Below are 8,099 nucleotides of genomic sequence, written 5' to 3' on the forward strand. Positions count from 1 at the left end.
GCCCTGAGCAAAAAATGCCAGGCAGATATGGCCAACTTTTTGTGAGGGTTCTTTAGGAATCTATCATCTGATAATGCATGAAAACACTGGCTGCTGGCTTCAACCTTTGGGAGCAGTCAGCAGAAAATGATTTCTACATGCCCCTGGAGTGAGATCCACAGACATAAAGTTTAAACGGAAGAACTTTATTGGCTTCTAGGAAATGAAGGGTAACTTTCTTCTGGGTACTTATTACAAATATGTAGGTTGGCCCTAGGACCCCAGGCAACAGCTGACACAGATTCCCTGCCAGCTCCAGAAGACCAAGGATCCTGTAGCTGCAGCTGGGTACCAAGAACAAAGTAGAACTGAACCAAAAAGTATTGGCCCAGTTTACTTCATTTATGTCTGCAGTAAAGCTATATGGCTGGAACCTCAAAGAATGAAAGCCCTGAAGACTGAAGTGAGCATTACTGTTTAAAACATTCCTGGGCACCTAGGTGGCTCAGTTGGTTAAGTGTCTGACTTGATTTCAGCTCAGGTCATGAGATAGAGTGCATGTCAGATTCTACGCCCGTGCCGCACACATGGAGGCCACTTAATATTCTCTCTCCCTCTGCCTCTGCCTCTCTCTCTCTCAATAAAGGAGTGCGCTCACTTTCTTTCTCTCTCTCTCAAAAATTAAAACATTCCTATTCCTCTGTTTACATACACATAAATGTGTATTAGCAGCACACTCTGCCATAGATTTGGGAAGATGAAGAACAGTTATCATAGAAGTGTGAACAACCAAAACTAGGCTTTTCTGCCTGGGCTCCAGCTTCCTACTACCTTACCCCAATTCTTTTCCCTTTTCTTACGCAGTATCAGCCCCCTAATAACATATAATTTTATTATGCAAAATAATCAGCTCCTACATCTCAGTTCTCTGCCCTTGCTGTGTATTTGTGCATGCTTTAAGCCTCACCATCCACGTGCTACGTGCTTCACTGAAGGTCTGTCCTGGATTTCATTCTCCCAGCACCAGCTAGCTTCTGCAGAGACAAGGCAGCAGCATAGCTCGTCCTCTTCCTCTAAGGTCACCAGATTTAGCAAATAAAAATACAGGATACCCAGTGAAATCTGAATTCCAGTTAAACAATAAACAATTTTTAGTCGAAGTACATCCCAGGTACCACATGAACATGTATTACACAAAAATGTATTCGTTGTTTATCCAGAATTCAGATTTCGCTAGGTATCTTGCATTTTTATCTGGCAACCCTATTTCCCCACTGCCATAAATTAAGCCAGCTTCCTTCATAAATAGAACACGTTATATCGTTTGGAGTTGAAATGCTTTTTTTCCTCCCTTTTATTAAATTTAACACTTAGACCATCTGGCATGCAGTAGGTGTTCAGTAAATATTTGTGAACAAATGACTGAATAACTCCCTTTTAATCTTGGAGGCAGGTTAGAATGGTTGAGCAATTTGTCTTTTTAGTGCTAAGCACTGGGGCAGTGGAGATGGGATGGGGGGTTAAAACAGAACTACCTTTTTCCCAATCTGTTTTCTAAAATGTAGTTTAAGGTTAAGCCACTGTCCTATTTTGAATGATGTATTTCCTGATGAAAAAACCATTGGTATGGAGAAGGCCTCTATCGTTTAAAGAAAAACTTGGGGGGTGCCTGGGTGGCTCAGTCGGTTAAGTGGCCGACTTCGGCTCAGGTCATGATCTCACAGCCCATGAGTTCGAGCCCCACGTCGGGCTCTGTGCTGACAGCTCAGAGCCTGGAGCCTGTTTTGGATTCTGTGTCTCCCTCTCTCTGACCCTCCCCTGTTCATGCTCTGTCTCTCTCTGTCTCAAAAATAAATAAACGTTAAAAAAAAAATTTTTTTTTTAAAAAAGAAAAACTTGGAATTAATTTAAAGTCTTACTACATAGGATTTGGGGGGGGGTATTTTAAGTATCTTTTTTTGTTAAGATAAATATATCAGACAAGTCTTTGTCTTAATCTAAAATATGCTTTATAGCTTTGTCAGAAATATTAAATTCTAAATTTTGATCCATATTTTCTTACTTTTCTTTGTGTTATTTAATTTCCAGATGCCAATTACTGTTGGAAGTAAGAAGGAAAGGAGGAAGGTAGGGAGGAAAGAAGGAGATAAATATGGAAACAAAAAAAAGAAAAAGTAAGTACTTTATATTAAATGCTTTTGAGGAAAAAGTTTTCTGAATAGATCCAAAGAACCAACAACAGTGAATTGTCTCATTCCAATTAACATTGAAAAGTTCAGAAATTCAGTTCATGAAAATTCACATCAAACATTTTTTGAGTATCAGCTATTTATAAAGTCTCTGTACTAAGCAGTGTTATATAGGTGAAAGGAATGCATTTTCTTCCAAAAACATTTACTACCTAGTGTTTGTAGGGGTGAGGGAAGGGGAAAAGAGGAGAGTGATGTAGTAGTTCATAAACGTAATTCAAGGTCAAGAAAAATGTGTCATTATAAAGGGAAAAAAATGGGATGTCTGGGTGTCTCAGTTGGTTAAGCGTCTGACTCTTGATTTTGGCTCAGGTCGTGATCTCATGGTTTGTGAGACGGAACCTGGAGTTGGGCTCTGCGCTGACAGCACAGAGCCTGCTTGAGATTCTCTCTCTCCCTCTCTCTCTGCACCTCCCACACGCACATGCACACTCTCTCTCAAAATAAATAAATAAACTTTAGAAAAGGGGGGGATACAGAATGAAGGAGATCATGTTTAGTTGCAAATATCAAGAGAGGATATACCATTTGAATGAATTTTGAGTGGAGTCCAAAGAGAAGGTATTCTAAGACACACAGGGAATGCAGGGGCGGTGCCTGGCTGTCTCAGTCAGCAGAGCATGTGACAGTTGATCTTGAGGTAGTGAATTCGAGCCCCACAGTGGGTGTGGTGCTTACTTAAACACACACACACACACGCACACACACACAGGGTAGGAAAATCCAAGGCCTTTTTGGGGAAAAGTGTGGACATTTTAGATGGATATCACAATGATAATCCTATAAACTTTTATTTCCTTTCAAAGACTGATGTTAGCAATTTGAGAATGAAGCCAGATTAAAAGACAGATTTGGCCATCCCAGAGTTCTTTTCTAAATGAAGCAGGCTAGGATTACATACATGTGTACCCATATACACTCACTCACACAGCCATACATGACATATTTTAGAAGTGTTTTCCCTCATTGTCAAAAACCGCCGGGCACCACAGTACTTGAATTGCTTTATGCCAGTTCTATCTATGAGCTTGGCCCCTGCAGTGGAGGTTTGATTCACACAGGACCTCTGCAGTTGGGTTCTGGGAACATCTTCCATGTGCTTTTTGTTAAAGAATATGTCAGAATATCAAGAGAACTGAGTTATAATGCTCAGCACTGGAATGCTGAATCTTTAGCTACATATGCCTCCCAGCTACAATTTCAAGTTTTTTTTGCAAAACTAATCCAGGCATTACATTATTGTCAGTGCCTCCCAAAATATTCCTTGCCAATTATTCTGCTTGTTTTCAAAGGTTCTCTTAGTACAGGTATTTCCTGTTTTATTTCAAAATTAATGATAAATGATAGGCTTTTGAAGGTTTAGAGAATGAACTGTGGTCCAAGAAACATTTTTTTTTATTATTGGATAGGCATTGCCTAAACTGTTCCAACAGTTTTCCTCCTCTCGAGTTGAAAAGGTAATTATTTTTTTTCCATAGTCATACATTCTTGAGGACTTAAAGAATATATTTTGAGAAGTTCATTTGCAGACTATATTTTCAAAATCAAAACATCACAATTATTCTTTCACAATGAGTAAAGGTTTCACTTTTACATTTATTTACTTCTGAAGCATTGTCTCTATAATAGCAAACATCCTCATACTTAATCATTTTAATATGGGTTATTGCTTTTTTCCCCCTTAAATTGCCCAAAGACTTAAAAGAGGAGAAACGTTTTTGAATGAACAAGACCCATTTTAGGAAGGATCAGTCCATTTTTTCAACAGCAACATTGCTAGTGTTTTTCAACAGCAACATTGCTCCCTTTCATTTGTTCCTTTCACAAAACGATAGTATTTCAAGAAGTACTAAGATCAGTTAAATAGTCCAGTTTCCATGTTTCCATGTTAAAGGCGACCAGTGCAAAAACTGAAGGGCAAAGAATGTTCTTGGGGTTTAGCATTATGAAAAAGACGTGCAATTCAAGTGCAAAATTATGGTTTTATTCTTTGCCTGGGTATATCATAAGGAAGAGTTTTTTCCTTTGAATCCTAAAGATATTCTACCTTATCCCAAAAAGAGTGCCTGGAACTCTCTGTCTTCCAAAGCTCTGTGCCTGGCTGGGGCCTCCTCTGACTCTGTACAATATGCTCACGATCCGGATGCTCTTTCTGGCCGTGACTGAATGTGACTGGCACCATTTACCATTCCTGCAAACCTGGGCAGAGAACCAAAAAATCACACCTGGCACTCTGGACCTGTCCAAGGAGGATGAAAACAGGGCACGCTGAACTTCGACTGCCAACACAACCAAGGCTGCCTGGCCCTCCACACATCTTTGTTCTGGTCCTTAAAGATCATAGAGACCCAAGGTCACACCCAAACTTGAAAGAGATCCTCTCTTTTCCTCCTGGCCACCTCTACTACCTCTGAAGATGGAAAGGTGACCTTATGTTTGTAGCACATTTTTAGACCACTAGTTCTGTGTTAGACCTGAAGAAAAGTGTGTGTGTGTGTGTGTGTGTGTGTGTGTGTGTGTGTGTGTGTGTGTTTGGATATCTGCACACACATATCCATTTATACACATATATGTATATTGCAAAAATAAACTTTAAAAATTAAAAGTATTATTTTTAGAATTTCATTGTGATGCTGTGTTCCTTTGGGCAACAATTAGATATTTTAATACATGAGGACATTGATGTCCTTACATTTATTGAAGTTATTGAATTGCTTGTCACAACCCACCTGGTGGGTTGACAGTTATGTTTACATGCTGAGAAGTAGGAGGAAAAGAAGTAATGATTAAGAAGACATTTGAGTGCTACTCTTGCCTCTGGCTGGTTTACTTTGGACATCATAAACCCTTTTTTTTTTCAGGATCTAGTATTTGGGAGTATGCTTGAGAAAACAGAGCTTCAGGAAAAGCTGAGAATGACCTCTCTTTGGCTGACTCACTGTGACTTTAAAGTAATATGTCTTTACAGAACATGGTAAGAGTTCAAAGTTTGCTTTTGTTTCTCCCATATTTCTTAGTATAGAAGAAAAGCAAGACTGTAACCCATGTATTTAATTCCTCCCTTTATTTCAATGGAATAAGCACTGTATCCTTTTGTCATAAAAGAAAGTGTGATAAATCGATAAATCACATCGTTCCTTCCCTTATGGTCAATCTTGGGGTTCCTCCAGCCCCTCAAGCTATAGAAGTGGAGTTAAGGTTATTAGGCAGTCTGTCTCCCTTAGCCTGGTTTTCAGGAGCAGTGATAGGAGCACAGAATATTCTGTGATGGCAGGACCATGTCACGGAAAGAACACAGTCTTGGATTAGGAACCTGGACAAGATATTTAACTCTTTAGAGCTTAAGTTGCTTCCAGGAAAACGGTGATAACGTCTGCCTTAGGCTGTCTTCATTATGATTAAATAAAATAAGGTTATAAAACTACTCACATTGTACTTGGCACATAGTTAGTACTCGGAAACTTTCCACAGGTACATGGGTTTAATTAGCAAATAGGTTCTAATCATTCTCAGGCCATTTTCAAAGTGCAAATTCAAAGTGCAAATTTTGTTTTGTCAAATTTCCTCCTCCTGATCTTACCACTAATTACCTTGGGAATTAATGATCAGGGCTTCCTTGCTACTTTCCAGATCCCCAGTCTTTATACATGATAAGTTTCCAAAATTCTGCATTCCCTTTTTTATCATGCAACTCATGACCTTGGTCCCACAAGGCCCCATGGTTCTACTTTCCTGTTTTCTTCCCAGGCTTCTCTGCTGTTGGAACAGGAAGACCAAACAGCTCCCTGAATCACGTTACCTGCTCTGTATCCACTGTACCAGTTCTCTAAACTGGCTGAATATCGGGAACACCTGGGAAGCTGTTTGTATAATAGGTATATGCTGATTCAGATTCAGTATCACACTGGAATTGCGCATGGTGATCTGTCACACATTTAGATGCACTAAATCATCTTGAACTCCGAGATCTAAGAAATACTCATTTTTTTTGTTTCACTTTGTAATTCTTCTAAGGACCCCATTTTCTTCCACTTTACTCTAAGTCACTGTTTGTAATCTTAGTCCTCTTGTTCTGGTGATGAACTAACCCCCTCAGTTTTTCCCTAGAGCTTCCAGTTTGCCAAATCATACTGTTTCTAGCTCTCATGTTCCTCTCTTTTCTACCGGCTCTCTAAACTTGAAGGAACTCTTCATTCTCACCTCCCCTGGATTCTCCCTTCAGTCTTCCCTCCTCACCAGAAGGCCCCTGGGGATTTTTATCCCTGAACTATCCTCAGTGCTGTCACCTTCCCCTCTGCCTTTACGTTCCTGTTGGCCTGGGTTGTTACCATAACATCTTCTCCTGATTTGCCTCCAACTGCATTCAAAACCTAGCAGGAGCTGGTTGCCTACCTGAGCCCCAGCCCTGGACTGATCTTTCCCTCTCTTGTCAGGACTTGCCCCCAGGATGTGGTTACAGAGGGCTTTGCTACTGTCTTGTCCACTGCTGATAGCTAAGGCCTGCCAGGGTTGCTGTGGGATCTGGCTTCTAAGTTCCAGGCCCTGCAAAGTCTGTTAAAGTCTGGCCTCTGGACTGTTAAAGTCTGTTAAAGTCTGGCTGGAGCCAGCCTGCCTGCAAGTGTGGTTCTGTGCAACTGATGTGCAACTCCTTGATAGCATGCAAGGCTGGCGAAAGGCTTGAAGCTGTGACTTGCCGGAGCTAGGAGTGCTTGAGGGAGATGTATGGGAATAAAGGGGGCCAAGGAGGAAAGGCTGGCATGGGGATTACTGTCTCATTTCTTATGACTAGGTTGTCACCTCTGTGAGAATGTCTCCATGATTCTAGCCCTATCTTCTAACCAAACCAAAGCTGACATCTCTACTGCTTACTGGACACCTCACCTCCAACCCCCCTCCCCCATTCCTGCCATCTTGCTTTAAAACAAAACTCATCATCTCTTCTCCAAAACCTCTCCCCTACTCCACATTTCCTTATGTAAGTGAATTTATCTTTGTTCTTCTCACCCAGGCTTGAAAACCTGGACTCATATTGGCTTTCTCTTCTCCTCCCTATATACCAGTCTGTGACCTGTTCCTTTAAATTCCTCATCTGAAAAGTCTCTCTTCCTTTGCATTGATTTATGGGCAGTAAGCCACAAAAATCAATCATACTAATATTCAATAGTTATTATAATAATTATTATTATAATTAATATAATCAATACTACATATTAATATTATAATTAATACTATATATTAATATTAACCAATTATTAATAGTTTTAAAAAGATTTTATTTTTAAGTAATCTCTACACCCAACGTGGGGCTTGAACCCAGAACCCCGAAAGCAAGAGTCACATGCTCTACCAACAGACAGCCAGGCACCCTACTAACTATTAGTATTAACATATATAATACCTACCTACATGCTGTATGTAATATCATTATACCAGGTTGTGAAAATTCTACTTACTCAAGTCAACCCAACAATGTCAATGAATTCTCATTGCTTAAAAAACTAAAATCAAACCTCTTGATTTCCTTGATTTCATATTCAAAACTCATCATAATTCATTCCTTCCTTGATCACATCTCCACGATCCTCCCACTGTTACTTGAAGGAGAATTGTTGCTTCCACCAATCAAATCTCTTTATTCTCCATTATTCAACAAATGTTGACTAAGCTCTTTGGATAGTACATTCTGTGGGCTCCATTCACTAGACACATTGTAAACATTTCTGCTTCCTGAGTTTGTTCAAATCTACCCCTTGCCTGACCTGCCTTCCCCATCTGGTTTTCATCTCAGGCTGAGGTCAAGCCTCATCTCCTTTTCCAAAGCCTTGCAGGCTGCTCCAGGTCTCTGGTTTCCCTGTGCTCTTGGACTTTTAT

General features: G+C 40.1%; 1 long non-coding RNA gene across 1 annotated transcript in view; it reads left to right on the forward strand.

The window, feature by feature from the left end:
• LOC144614062 (uncharacterized) overlaps positions 1-6,097 on the forward strand; it is a 33,147-nt gene extending 27,050 nt beyond the window's left edge. Inside the window, exons 3-5 of the long non-coding RNA XR_013551592.1 lie at positions 2,068-2,153; positions 5,090-5,202; positions 5,976-6,097. This is a non-coding gene — a long non-coding RNA (uncharacterized LOC144614062). The remainder of the gene's footprint in view (positions 1-2,067; positions 2,154-5,089; positions 5,203-5,975) is intronic.
• Positions 6,098-8,099: the final 2,002 nt, after the last annotated feature.

Source organism: Panthera onca, chromosome D4 (assembly GCF_046562875.1).
Source record: "Panthera onca isolate mPanOnc1 chromosome D4, mPanOnc1 haplotype 2, whole genome shotgun sequence".
NCBI classification, from domain to species: domain Eukaryota; kingdom Metazoa; phylum Chordata; class Mammalia; order Carnivora; family Felidae; genus Panthera; species Panthera onca.